The sequence below is a fragment of the Cynocephalus volans genome, chromosome 7 (genome assembly GCF_027409185.1).
Source record: "Cynocephalus volans isolate mCynVol1 chromosome 7, mCynVol1.pri, whole genome shotgun sequence".
Classification (NCBI taxonomy): Eukaryota; Metazoa; Chordata; class Mammalia; order Dermoptera; family Cynocephalidae; genus Cynocephalus; species Cynocephalus volans.
This window is the reverse complement of record NC_084466.1, coordinates 10,474,501-10,489,904: the sequence shown is the minus strand read 5'-3', so window position 1 is coordinate 10,489,904 and position 15,404 is coordinate 10,474,501. Positions and strand designations below refer to the sequence as shown.

General features: G+C 39.3%; 1 protein-coding gene across 3 annotated transcripts in view; it reads left to right on the top strand.

Moving 5' to 3' along the window:
- Positions 1–15,404, top strand: part of LOC134382523 (putative methyltransferase-like protein 21E) — a 123,092-nt gene that overhangs the window by 88,920 nt on the left and 18,768 nt on the right. The window contains exon 7 of one of the 3 annotated variants that reach the window (XM_063103132.1): positions 10,769–11,555. The exons of 1 other annotated variant lie outside the window; for it this stretch is intronic. The gene's annotated coding sequence lies outside the window, so the exon portion shown is untranslated. Of the gene's footprint in view, positions 1–2,740; positions 2,820–10,768; positions 11,556–15,404 lie in introns of those variants that run through there. One more of the 3 variants, XM_063103133.1, reaches the window with a different exon arrangement.

Below are 15,404 nucleotides of genomic sequence, written 5' to 3'. Positions count from 1 at the left end.
GGTTAGGTGAGGCCAGGCACCGTTCTCTTCCAGCCTGTTCCCTGCTGCCTGCACACCTCTACAATTTCATTGGGCACTCTCATAAATACAAGGAGGGGAGGACGCAGCTTAGGCTTTTGTTGATATTTAGGCTCTGAACCCAGCTCTGATGATATTGAACCCTCAGTTCTCCCTTTTCTACTCTGGCTGTGTGCAGGGGACTGAGGACAACACATACCTTGTGCTGCATCTTCACAGGGATGGCTCTTGAGCCCAAGTGTCTTCAGGTAATTGGTATCAAGGATCCTGACGTTGAGAGAATGAGATTTTGATACTGAAACTGATCCTTCAATATGAACCAGAATTATTCCCCGCTGAGCCAGACTGCTCATTTATCTTGTACATGACAAAAAATCTGCTCCAGCATATGGTTTCACCTTTTAAAGAAAAAAAGGAGTCATTTTAATTGCTGGTTAAGACTGCTAGGTTACTTTAATTTGCAGGCTTTTTATTAACTGTGATCTCTTTCATTTGAAGCAGCCATAAATGAGATTTGGTGTTAGCCCCCCAATTATTAAATTTCGCAGGCACTGTAAGAAGGCTAGAGGTCACCCTTTTGAGACTCTGAGCTATTTGCATTTAAGGATTTGGCATACTTGAAGTGTAGGCAGAGTTCTCACATACAGTGGGTTCTTAAATGTTTGATAAGCTGCAAAGGTAGATGTGCATAAACTTGTCTCCCATTTCCTTTGAAACTCTTGTTCCCATTGATTGAGGGTAGGATATAATTTCTCTTCATTATATCTCTCAGGTTGAAACATATGTGGCAGCAGTTGCTTAAAATATCTACTTCAAGTAGGTATTGTACAGCTTCATTGAAAGCTGCACATTTGCTTATAGTGAGATAATCCTGCCAGTTTCCCTGTTTGACTTTTGCTCAAATGAAGGTGAGCGGGAGCAGGAGCGACTTCAAATATGCCTATTGTGAGGTGGAGATAGAATGACAGTTTTCAGTTGTGGGATGTAAGTCCTATCTTAGCAAAGAGGCAGCATGTTTAGATGGAAAACATATAATACCAGCGTCCTTGAGAGCTGTGTTCTTGTCCTGGTTCTACTCGTCCCTGAATTGTGACCTTGAGCAAGTCACTTATCTCTCAAGATCTGAATGATTTTACCTGCAAAATGTGAGGCTGGAGATGCAAATATTGTTTAGGTTCTGTCACGTTCTCAAACTCTAATTCCTTTGCATTTCTTGGTCAGGTATCAGAACCTGGAGTCTCATCTTGGCTTTATGTTTGACTTACTGTTTAACCCTGGCTGGACATTCTAGATCTCCAACCTGTGATTTTGTGAGGGATATTCCTTGAAATGGTTAGGTGAACACATTTAAAAATTATGGGAGTTCTTTTGTCTTGTTTGTTTGTTTTGGTAGCCAGCTGGTACGGGAATCTGAACCCTTGACCTTGGTATTTGTTATAACACTGCACTTCACCAGCTGAGCCAACCAGCCAGCCCAGATTATGGGAATTCTAAATGAGCCATGTCTATGTGTTGCATGGATTACCAGAAGAGACAGAACACACCTTGCCTCCTTTTTATGACTGGGAGACATTAGTTGAACGCCGCACAGTGAACTGACATGTTCTCATGTGCATGTCCCCTCAGGGTCGGGGAATGCCCCAGCCCATCCACCCCAATTAAGGACACAGGATTGTGGTCCTGTTTCCTTTCTTTGGTCTTGTCTTTTGCTGTCGGTTGTCACTTCTTATGCTCTTGGTTACCAGGAGAATACAAGTAACTAAACTTGAAATCAATAACCTTAAATTTACGCATTATACGAAGCCTGCAGCCTCCAACTTGAGGGTGACTCCCATCTTTTTTTCTTCAGAGGAAAGTGCGTAAAGTTCTTGACAACAATTTCCTTTGCAACTTACAGGCCTTTTAAACTGACTTATTTGGTTGATGGCAGTGGCGTGAAAGTCTAGAGTTGCCAGAAATCGAATTAATCTAATCCAACTAGAAGTAAAGGGGGTGGGGGAGCTCTTTTATATGAATGTGTGCAAATACATTCATATATTATTATTTATATTATTTATTACTAAAATAAATATATATTATTTATTAAGATAAAATTTATATTATTTACATTATTAAATATTCAATAATATGTCATGTTCAATATATAAAAGAAACATGTTTAAAACACTTATGTAGTGTACTGTAAGTAACGGACAGCTGATATATTTGGTTAAAATGCAATCTGCACTTGATCATGTGGATTATAGATCTCAATTAACATATATTTGATAGTGATTTAAATTTTGAATGTATTATAAAGGCACATATATATATCTACTGAGATTCCTCAGGCCTCACAAGATGCTCATATAGGACTTCGAATACTCCAGCAATTCCCCAGGTGAGCTTACAAGCACGTCTCTTGCTGCCAGACGCTAACATGATCCCTCAGCTTTAAAAATGTGGCTTCTGGGTTTTGCTATGTTTGCAGATCTTACCCTCTCTTGTAGCGTGGGGAGCACTGGAGCCCTGTGGGGGACAGTAGCAGCACTGCGTTTCCTTGTGAAGTGGAGAGCTATTGCTCTCTCATTGCTGTCTTGGTCTTCTTCGCATCTTTATTATTATTATTATTTTTGGTAGGGGAAGAGAGCTACTTTCCTAAGCAGAGTGGTTTTAGTGATACAGCTTTTCTGGCTTTCTCCTCCTACATATTATCTCTCTCTCTCCCCTTTATTTCTGCAAGCTCAATTAGGTGTTTACTGTGGGCTAAATTGGATAAAGCCAAAGAAGAGAACCTGGTGCTTAAATCCTCCAAAGCTAAGGCTTCCTTCCTGGGTCACGCCCATTCTGCCTGTGTTCTCTTCCCTCTTGGTGAGTGAGCTTATGGCTTTTTAACTTCTTTACCAATAGATGGGCAGAGACAGGGAAGGAAAGCTGCTTAAATATTATTTTAGCAAGGTGTATGGTGAAAGAAGAGAGTAAGACTGATTACAGAAAATGAAGTGTTTGAAATAGGTGATAGATTATACATCGACTCCTTGTTTCCTCTGAGCACATGGTTAACAGCAGATTTAGAATATATGCACTTATGTGTTCACATACACACCAGTTGCCAAGCAGAGCACGTAGATTTCATTCCTCCTGAAATATGGTCGAAAGATCAAAGACCAACTCCTGTTGCTTTTTCATTCCGCAGTAGCTGTTGAGAAAGTGTCTCTGTTACATCTCCATTTTGTAGAATAGACCTTGTAGAATTTCAAAAGTAAAGCCACAATGTTAGTAGAAAAGACAGATGTGAGTGCGAGAGAGAGTGTGTATGTGTGTGTGTGTGATGCTCTATTTTCCATGGCTGTCATCTGCTTTGCAAAGATGTTCTGAAAAGGTGCGGATAAACCCAAGGCATTGCTCACGATCCACTTAGGCACTTAGCCTTGAGCCACACTCAGCTGACCTTCTCAAATTCAATGAACAGTAGCTCTGTGACTGTTTTATTACATGCTGTGATGCTCGCAGTCATAAGTGGTTACCCTGAACTTTGGCCCCCTTTTGGTTCTTGAAGTTATGAATAAATGAACTTGAAGTGACATGTATAGAGGAAGCTCGCTTTAACCTGCTCCCAAATGGCTTCCTTTTTCACAGTATCCCGAACAAGAGTACAAACTTATCTCACAAAGTACATATATTTCTGGTGTAAGTAGTGGAGAACAAAGTCAGAGGAATGACTTTTCAAATAGACTTTTTTCTGAGTTTTATTTCAACACTAGGTTTTTGTGATGGTCGTTGGCCTCCTAAAAAATGATTTTTCTGGAGCTGTATCAATCAATCAATCAATCAATCATTTAAGCAATAAGTACACATGTCTGAGAACCTATTATGTCCAGGATCATTAGATTTTATTAATGAATGGATAAGTGAATTTATTTACCTGAGAAATATTTATTAACTGCCTTCTTTGCATTGAGAAGGCAAAAGCTAGGTATGGCCAGCACTCCAAGGAACAGATACTTCTCTCAGGGAGCTTCTAGTTTATTAAGGGAGGCAGAATGTGAATGTATGGTTTAAACACTATGTAATAAGTGTAGTAATAGGAGTATTTTCATGGTAGTGAGATTTGCTCAGTTATTCATTCATTCATTCATTTGCTTATCTATTCAACTTTTGTTAATGTTCTAGACATCGTGCTAGGATCTGGGAATAACAGTCTTATATAAGACAGAACCAGCCATTGCTCTCATGGAATTTATATTTTCATGGAGGAGAAAAGTATTAAATAAACAAACAAATAAATGCATTTAAATAAATAACATAATCACACAATTGTGTTAGGCACTATGAAGGAAAGCAGGAAGATTTATGAGAATGTATAGCAAGCTCCCTAGAGGCACTTACAAGTACTCAGACAACTAAGCAATTAACTTTGATTTGAGCTGCTGAATATTCCTGTGCTAGGTAAAGTGTGCAGCTGGGAGCAGGGCCACCAAAGTCTGAAAGATCATTAAGGCCCACTGAAATCCCCAGATTTGACTGCACAGCTTGAGTGTGTAGTGGGAAAGGAATCGGTACAGGAATCAGTTGATCTGGTCTCAGTTGGGCTTAGATACTAATGACTTTTTGACATCATTTAACATTTCTGGGTCTCAGTTTTTCTATTTGTAGATGGAAAGAGTTGTATTGGGTGATCTGCAAAGGCTTAACTATAAAATTGTACATTGCTAGCAGGATAAATAATTTCCCATCTTTTTTGCTGAAGGGCTAATTTCTACCAGGAGACAAATTATGGGCATTTGCTTGGTAAAGCCTAGAGCACTATTCAATACGAGTACTGAAGGAATTAGGCTAGATAGACTAGTGTGCATGTGCTTAGACCTGATCTGCACAGGGGAAACAGGCATAGTTCTGCTCACTTTCTCAAGGTCTGAAACAGGAATCGCCCATGTACCTCATACATTCATACATTTACCAAAATTGGAAAAAATAACAATGGATGTCCCAGGGTGGGAGCAGAAAGAAGCAAAAGAAGTGGCGGACAAAGGCTCAAGGTGTGATGGCTGAGCACTGGACCAGAAATCTGAATACTTGGGTTCCAGTCTAGATTTCACCACTTTTCAGCCTTGACTTGTCAGGCGAGGTATTGAATCTTACTTACCATCCTCATGTAAGTAAACGGTGGAAGTTGTCCTGAATTAGAGACATTCTGACTTCATATTCATGTCAGATATTCTTTCTAATCTAAGAATGCATGGAATTCCAGCATGCCTAAGAGATAAAAATGAAGTTGCACTAGTCGAAGGAAGGATCGAAGACCTGTAGTCCCACTAACTAGGCCTTTCTCTCTCATGCCTGAGGCAGCTCTGAAGCAGGAAACCAGGACTTCTGGAAATTCAATTTGGAAACCACCAGGCCAAAGGGTGTTGTATTAGTCTTTTTTCTGTTGAAATATCTGAAACTGGGTAACTTGTAAAGAAAGAATATTTATTGCCTACAATTCAGAGGCTGGGGAGTCTGAAGTCCAGGGAACACATCTGGTGTGACTCTACAGCAATGCAGGGTGTCATAAGGCAAGAATGGTGGGGCAGAGAGAGAGAAACTCTCATGTGCTGTCCTTTTAAAGCCCACAGAACCATGCCCATGACCACCATTAAACCATCAAAGGGACTAATCCATTCACAGTGGCATGGGCCTCACAATCTAATCACCTTTTCAATAGGATTTCCGTCAGCAGTTACAGTGGGAATTAAGCCTCACTGAGTTTGGGGGACATTCAGTCTACAACTAGGTCTTCATTGCATTGATGGCCATCTACTGATATCACTATGTGTGGTCCTTTGAAGTACCCTCCCTGTCACCAACGTACATACTGACTTTCCCCCCGTTTGTACTAACTTATTAAATAAAAGGATGCTGGTGAGTAGAAGAATCTTTCTGTTGTGAATGGAGTCTGAGCTCTGGTGGCTTTTGAGTGCTGAAGATGTTGCTGAGCTCCCCGCCTTGCTGCTTCCGTATTCCAGCTGCTTTTCCTTAAGCGAATGCTGGCTGGCATTTAGGGCAAACTGGAGGGTTAATTACAGTCCAATTACAGTGGTGATTTAATCCTGCATGAGGTAAAGACGCTGTACAGACTGTGGAACACTTGACTTATGCAAATATGACCTTACACAGATTGTTCTGTGAAGCCCATAATAACATTTTAGAGATGGAAATTTTCACTGTGGGTGGAAACACGAAGTTCTTCGGTGTGTGGCTGATCGTTGCCAAGCCAGAGTGCTGAGCAGGCAGTGGCCGCCACAAGGGGAAGGCCTTTTGCTTTCACATCGTTCTGTTTTCCTTTGAATGTTTGCTGTGGCTACATGTGTTATTTCGGTATCATTTTATTGCACTCTGACTGTGACTGAATGGAAACCAGGTAACAGCAAGGGGATATATTGGAAGAAAAAAATAATGAATGTTTAAAGGGGCTTAAAAGTGCCAAAGCCTTTATTCCATTGTGCATGGATTTCATCTGGCTACTTCAGCCTGAAAAGTATTTTGAATAAAAGCACATGCATAAAATAGCACATAAAATTTCCTGCAGATGCTGCAATACTTAAGAGTCTAGCTATACAGATGAGATTCTGAGTTTTGTCTCTTCTAAGCTATGTGACTTTTCTCAAATTGCTCATCTCCCAGCCTCAGTTTCCTACCTGTGAAATGGACTATGATAATACCAGCACCTCATAAGATTGTCCTAACAATTAAATGAGATAATACACGTAAAGTGCTTAGTACTTGCTACTTACTGTACTGGTACTTACTGTCTAGTACTTACAAAGTCTCACAATTCACAATTAAATTTTATTCTTCTCATTGTTGGTAACATTGTTGGTAACATTCCACTTCAGAATGAAATTTGAAAATATATGCTATAACTCAAACAATAATTCAAACAAAGAGGATATGAAGGGAAAGTCCAATATTTTTAATGCAACACTGTGGTTAGCATTGGTCCAATAGATTTAAAATTTGTACCGGTGTTCAAAATATAAAAGTAAGAGGTTGAGAAGGCTAACGCAGTTATAAAAGCAGCAAAAATTATCCTAACATGTTAGGAATAATTACAAGGAGAACATGGTATTGCACATAGCGATTTTTTGTTGTGAACAAAATTGAGCTGTTTTAGGGAATGATATCAAAAAGAATGATTAAAGGAAAAAATTGCAAATATTAAATAGCACAAAAGCTAGTCCTACATTTTTTTTTTCTTAAGATTACAGCTAACACTGGCACTGGTTTGTCATCTGGACCACCCACATGTACTTGAAGGCCTTAGCAAGGTTGCATATGTACATGGATTTGAGGCAAACATTCCTTGCAGGACAGCCTGGTGCAGAACGGGTATGAAGAGTGAGTGGATGTGGGTCACGATGATGGAACCCAGGACTGGGCTGGGGCCTTGCTTTCATGTTCTGAGATCTTTGGCAACAGAATTAACCATCAGTCCAAATGGTTTAGTGTTGCCTGAGGCTCTTTTTCCATTATGTGAGTTCATGTTTTTATTTTCCTGACTTTTAGATGCATATTGGTTCTCTGAGACTGACTGCTTACATTGCTGTTTGGCTCACATTTACCTGGAGTACACCAGGATCCTGTTGAGAGAGACCTTACTTAGGCTTGCTGCATTGAAAGTTTTATTTATTTACTTTTTGCCAGATAATCCATTTTTACCTGGAAATTGGGTCGGCAAGACCTCTGAAGTTGTGAGTTGACACTGTTCACCTTTTTTAAAAAAAAATATTTTATCATGGTAAGACCATTTGACATTATATCTATCATCCTGATAAAATTTTAAGTGTACTATACAGTATTGTTAACTATAGGCACAATGTTGTACAGGCAGATCTCTAGAACTTAATCATCTTTATACCTGTTGAACAGCAGGTGTTCAATTTTATACCTGTTGAAACTTTGTATCTGTTGAACATCAACACCCCATTTCCCCTCCCTGTAGTCCCTGGCAACTGCCATTCTACCTTCTTTTTTATAAGTAACTATTTTAGATCCCTTGTATAAGTGGAATCACGCAGTATTTGTTCTTCTGTAGCTATCCACTTAACCTGACTCAGATTACCTGGGATTTCAATCTCTCAGCCTAGCACAGTGCTTGGAACGTAGGAGGCATTCAACACCTGCTCTTTGGATGTGTGGAAGAAAAGGATGAGGTCAAATATACACTTTTACTAATATGATCAATTCATGGCTAAATACTAAAGTATAAAAAATGATGCCTGCAACAATAATAATAGCATTCATCTGTTGAGAGTTTACTGCATGCCAGGCCTGGTGCTAAGCTCTACAGTCCTTCAATCCTCACAACAACCCTAGCATGCAAGTATTACGATCTTCATTTTATAGATGAGTAACAGTATTGTCAAGTTTCGAGAATAGCCAGAAAGATAACAATATTGTTGCAACTGAGCACACACATTGGGGATTATGGAATGATTTGGTCACTGTTACTCTGCTTACTTCATTGTGCCCAGGCCCTGATGGCTATATGACCTCCATAGTCACCACCTGGACAAGCTTTTCTCTCAGAACACGGGTCCATTTGCTCATTCACTCTTCATCCTACCACTGTATGGCATGGGTATAGATACTCCTACAGTTTAAAGCACAACCCCCTGGACAGGCGTTTTTCAAAATACAGTTAGTTTACACAGATGCATTCCTGGTTTTTAAGCATGTTTCCTTGTTCAAGTTCAACCATTTCAATCTGATTTACTGTTGAACTTGGATGAATCAACTATTCTCTCAGAGTAAGAATTTTGCTTTTTGTTCCCTTAGCAATGCCCCTGAGTGCCCTGTGAGACGTAAATAGTTAAAATGCATGCTGGAATCCTGGAGAGATGTTTGGAGGGAGGGTGGTAAGACTATTCTAGAGTAGTTTCAGCAGGAATTTCTCTCTCTCTTCCTCCCCCACTCCCCATCACATTTTCTTTCTCTATATTGAACTATATATCGAAGAGTACTGATCCCATTAATAATAAAAATCAATTGTACTGAAAACAGTTGTGGTCAGAATAACTCGAAGGAACAATTCTTCAAGACACATCACTGCATGCCAAAACTCAGACTTCAAGAACTGGGCAGCAGTTTACTCTTAAAGTATTTGAACTTTCCTTATATCCTCCAGCAGTACATGCATAGAAAGCCTTTTCCTTACTAATTTTTAATCAGAAATTGTTATTAAGAGTTCATTTAAAAAATCAACTCAAGCTTATTCGCTGTCATTAATTTCATGCAGATGTTTAGTTCTTTATAAAAACAGCCCTGAACTATGGGCCTGTAAAGAAAACCCACAGATGTTCTGGGTAAGTTCAGAGACATTAGGTTTCAAACAGTTGGCTCAGGCATAGGCACACCTTTTAATTACACTGAGCTTATGATAGGTCAACATTTCAAGGTTTATCTGAATTGTGTGTTACCTTGAGCACTGTCACCGCGTTCAGAATAATCACTGTCCTTGAGGAAGAGAGTTAATCATGAATAGCAATTCAGCAATTGGCCATGTCACTAAGTAACTGGGGAGAGAGAGAAGGAGAGAGATGATGGTTTACAAATATGAAACTAATGATTCCACATAAGTGATCCCTGGGCTTTGTGTTTCTTTTCCAAGGTGGGATGGGCATACACTCAGTCATCTGTATTTTCTTTCTTTTTTTTTTTTTAACATAAAGTAAAATTTAATTAGTAATACAAACACTACTAGTTTAATTTAAAAACTCCTGTACTTAAGTTTTTTGCCATTGTATGATTCTAATTTTATTTTTTTATTTTTTATTAATTTTTAAAATTTATTATTAGCATATTCATTCTTACAAGTCATTCATATTTTCTTTTCAGCTTCCCTTGGGCTGTATTTATGATCTCTGTCTCTGGATGTGTCTTTTGGGTGTGAACTAAACTGGCTTGATTGGGGGTAAAACCCACCAGTCTTGTGCATCATAGAAAATGAGCATTGGTTGAATTGATTTAACCCTAATTTCACTGGGATCTTGCTCCATGAAGTCAGTGTTAGTCATATCACAACTTGGGAACTCAATTGCTTAAAAAGTCATGATAGGATTTTTGCTCTTTTTCTTTTTAAAAAATTCCTTAAAAACAATTCTCTTTCTTACCATCTCTTTCTAGGATGAGAAAATCATCCTTAACACAGAAAGATAATTGTCTCGTGCTATTTTTTTTTAAGGCACAAAATGATTTTCAGCCCCATTCTAGTACTGAGAAGTACTCCTTGCTGTTAGAACAGTGGGTTACAAAGTGTGTCCTTAAATAACGTGGTATAAAGTACCATGTCTTTGGAAAGCACATCCCCCAGTCAAGATGAAAGTGGAGACACAGACCCCTTGCACACCACAAGTGTGGTCTCTTCTGGACAACCCAGATGCTCTGCCCATCTCTGTCCCTCTGTCTTCTGAAGAGCACCTGCGAGAACTCACTCAATGCCAGCCTTACCTCCCTGACGGGCATTTGTGAAAAGAGACTTGTAAGAATTTCTGCCAAGTGAACTACAGAATGTAAAGTGGTATATGAATATGTAATAGCAGCCATTATCCGTTGATCCCTCTGTCTTTGGAAAGAATCATTTCGTTCACTGTAGAGAGAATAAGGGGTAATTTGAAATGGCCTGAGGTAAGTGGCATTTCATATATTGCCAATCAAATTAACCTTGAACCTTTCTCTGCTACTTAGAATTCCTGTTCTTTTTCTTCTTTCCCCATCATTGAAAATTAAGATGATGTGTATAAAACCACTTTCCACTCTGCAATACTGCACTTCATCCTCCGCTCCGTCCCCGAGGAGAAGGGAGCAGAACGGTTCTGCGCATCAATCAAACTGACTCAGACTCAGAGTGGGGAAAAGTGAGGCTCATCACGGAACAGAGACACTACGGCCTGTCGGCTTCGACACAGTGATTCTTCTCCCCGACTCCCCTTCTTTCCAGCACTTGATCTGCAAATGTGGCTTGATCTGAGTCAGGATGTGTGATCTGCAGATTGGGGCTGCCAAATATGAACTTGGGAAATTTTACAGGAGTGTGGATCTGGGGCTATTCCATCTCCTGATTCTCACACGTGAAATTTGAATCTTTGATGGAGAGTAGGTCTCTTTGGAGGTCCTGGCTGATTTTCTCTTTATCTGACCAGATAGTAGTCATTGTGTAAGTGTGTGCAGCAGTAGACTATTCGATCTCTGCATTTTGTAAATAAGTATTTAGTAGTCACGTACATTTTCAATAAATTTGTAGATATACTCACATACACACAAATGCTGTGAACATACATTTTCCTTTCTCAGTCGGATCTTCTTAGATATAATAGGCATATAGGAAATGTACTCTTTTTAGACAGGACACGTCTTACCCCTAAATAGTCATTCTGCTTGTTTGAATTACTGTCTTATTCCAACCATACTCTCCACCTTGTAACCTCTATACCTTTAGTTGCGCTGTTCTCACCTGGGCTCCCTGGCCCTCCCCCTCAGCATCTCTGCCATTATGTAACGTTGTTCTATAACCTCGAGACTCAATGCAATCCAGTGCCAATCCTTCAGTTTTATCATCTTTACCTCATTAGAAGTGATTTCTTCTTTCTGTTGAACCTTAATAGCACTTTGTAGCCACTTTGTCATACTTATTAAACCATATTTTCTACTACAGCTCTTCGGTTCTTGTTTTCCCTCTTCTAAATTTTAAGATCTATGCAGGCAAGAGCCATACTTGATTATTCCTGTGTTCCCCACCTTGTGGCAGAAGGATTGAAGAAAGCTTACAAAGAGTTTACAGCCAAATAAAAGAAATGAAAGAGATGAGAAAAATGAAGCCAACTAATTTTCTTTGTACCTGGACAGTATCTGAAGCAGATACCTTTAAAGAGAGGCATGAGGTGTGGTGTGCCCTGCACAGAGAGGATCCCCCAACCTCTATCGTCAGAGTGCGGTGTAGCTACTGGCCGGCAGCCAGAACTTTCTCAAGCACACCAGGGCTTGAGCAGTGTGTTCTGTCACTGTTTGTCTATATTCACCCGGTTTATAGCTATTTCTGAGCAAAACAGTATGATACACATTAGATAATATACTTTGAACTCTAGGATTTGTGCCCAGTGAGGTAGAATGAAGTGGATCAATAAGAGAAAATGAGCAAGTGAGTCGTGATCTTGGTATTGGATGAAGTGGTTGACCGATTGGCAAACGTGAGCCAATATTGTCTGGGGGATGGTTTGGGTAAACATGTAAAGACAGCACCAAAAAGATGGGGTACGTGTGGTGCTGAGTGTGTGTGTGTGTGTGTGTGTGTGTGTGTGTGTGAGTGTGAGAGAGAGAGAGAGAGAGAGAGAGAGAGAGAGAGAGAGACTTTCTTAGCTGGATTAAATGGGTCAAGTTGGATGTTGTTGATTACCCTCCAATTACTGGTTTCTCTCACCAAGACTGAGGGATATCAGAATGAAGGAAGTAGATGAGAGGAGGTTTTTGTTTTAAGATTATACACATATTTATTACATCCTTGTTCGTTCTCCTTAAGTACTAATCCATTAAAAATGAGGGTGACCATGTTATTTATTGTCCAAACTAGCACGTGTCTGAGAGCGAAAGGTGACACCGTTATTATTCAGGACAGCAGGCACGAGCAGGACTGTCCCTGGCAAGCCGGGATATACAGTCACCTTCTTGACAGTGACTGCCATCTCTGTGGGCAGCCATCAAAAGACCAATGTGATTACGAAATTTTTTCTTTATTCTGAAAACATTTCAGATTTCCTTTTAATTGCTTTCTGAAAAGATTTTTTCTTCTTTTCAAATACAGCCTCTCAGAATCACAACTGATCAGTATCTGTTACTCCAAATATTAGGCGCACATAGTCATTTCCTATAGCGTTTTCCAGACACCCATAGGAATGTCCAATTACCTCACTGAGTTCTTCTGGATTTCCTCTGCAACTTTCTCTCTCCCTCTTGCCTTTCCTTTGATGCTAGTTGTGTGGTGGTTTTTCTGTCGTCCTCGTCCTTCTCGTTTCCATTTCCGGGAAGTTGTATTGCGACACTCATTGCTTTAGTCTGTGGCTGTGCTGTTGACGACCTTCCTCTGCCAGGTAAAATTCAACAGGGCTTGGGGTGGTGTGGATGAAACTAACCACGACACCGGATGTGGGAGAGTCTAGTTTCACTGCTCAGAAGGAAAATTAATAACAACAGTGCATTAGAGTCCATTAGTTTGGTTTGGATAGAATATGCTGCTGTTAAGAGTAGTGATTTCAATGGGAAGAATGTCTAATGAAAAAAAATAAAAAGAGTGAAGTTTCTCCCTCTTCCCCCTAAAGCTTCGTCCACTCCGACAAAGAGAAATATAGAGTTGTTTATCTGAAGAATCCAGGTTGAAAACTTTTACTACCAATGACTGAAATTATAATGTCTTGAATCACCTATATCGATGGCTAACATTGATTAAATTCCCTGAATTATTGCCTAAATCTTTATCTCATTTATCTAGTGTAGAAAATAATGCAGAAGTGCCCTATAATCTAATGCCAGGCAGTGTGAATAACACCACTAAAGGGATTGCAGTCTCTTAAAATATTGCCCCATTTTGGGAGCAGAGAGTTGGAACAATAAGTCAAAAATCTAGAGACACAAGGATGCACTTTGGAAACTCAAAATATGACCTTTTTTTTTTAACCTTATTAAAATTTTGAACTGAAAAATGAGATCTTAACCTTTGACAGCAAGCTGGGAATGACTGGAACTTGAGAACTCACTGTTTTTTGTTGTCATTGTTGCTTAGGAAAGGGAACTGGCTGACTTGATGTCTTATGTATGAAGTGTGCATAACAGTCCGGACAAAAATAAAAGTTTTACAGTATATAATAATCTGTAAATGGATATTGAATTACTATAAAAACAATTATCCCTGTATAAAATGTCTCAATAGGTTTATTATGGCTGCTTCAGATCAAGGATCAAATATGGTTGCATAAGAGATAGGTATGATTTGTCTGCTTGGGCTATTACTGCCCGAATCTGAGCTTTGCTGTCTACCCAACATTGGTTGATAATTGTCATTTTAGGAATATGTCAAAAGAAGCAGGGCGAAGGGCTATGACAGAATTTCCTTTTAGCAGTGGCAAAGACAAGGGCCGGCAGGAAGAATCCTTCCCTTTACGTAATTATGTCTGGGGAGCTCCAGCAAAGCATAACGATTTTTGTGTTTTCATTTTTAAAAGCCAAATGCTCTGAACATTTTATGCTCAATTCATAATCAGTTTTCACATTTTCCATTACTCAGAAAAAATGAGAAGCCTGGATTTTAGATACAAGTAATCAGAAATGGTCATTCACTTTTCATATGTTGCTGCTGATGCTTAGTTACTATTGTACAAAGTGAATTGGAGAAGGCCACAGTGGGCTGGGTGAAAATGATCTAGGGCTGATGTCATCTCACAAACAATGTGAAAAGGAAACATTTCTGCCTTCAATTGGAAGAAAAATTGGTAAGAACTTTATCTGGTTAGAACCATAGTCATCTCTTAATTTCCATGCCCTTAATTTCAATTCTGTGTCAGTTTTGAGGCCATTAACATGGTAGTTTGATTCCTCTTACCTAACCTGCCTGGTAAATTTGGGTACATTAATTATCTTACCCTGAGTAGTTTTCTCCTTTTGTAAATGTTATAAAGAATGAAATACTTTTTATTTTAAATACTGTTTCTTACTTTTCAGTTGTGTAGAAATTCTTACTCATATAACAACAATAAACAAACAAAATTCCAAATCAGGGAAAAAATCTTCAATTTAGAATCTGTCTGCTCATTCTCCCAACAAATATTTACCACATTTTTTTTTTAATACTCGTGACTCCTGTGATAAGGTAATAAGAGGAAAAATCTGAGACCACTTTCTCAAGGAGCTTAACATATAATAAGGGAGAAAATTGTGCACATCATGCATCACTATCATAGAGATAGGAGATTCCACAAGAGAGGCACAGATCCAGACTTACAGGATTTGAGACACTATTTCTATCCAGATAGCCAGGAGTGCTTTGTAGAGGAGGAGCCATTTAATCTGAGTCGTGAAATGTATTTAGAACTTAGACATTTGAAATTGGGTCAGCTATATAATAGTTATCAATTAGTTAGTTAATAGTTATTATTATTATTAGTTATACATCACTGCATAAGAAATTATCCCCAAAGCATAGTGGCTTAAAACAGCAAGCAGTTATTATTCTGCACAGTTTCTGAAGGTCAGGAACTTGGGGCAGCTTAGCTGGGGGTTCTGCTCAGGGTCTCTCATGAGGTTGCGGTCAGGCTGTTGGTTGGGAATCCAGTCATCTGAGGGCCCGAGGAGGGCTGGGGGACCTGCTTCAAAATGGTTTG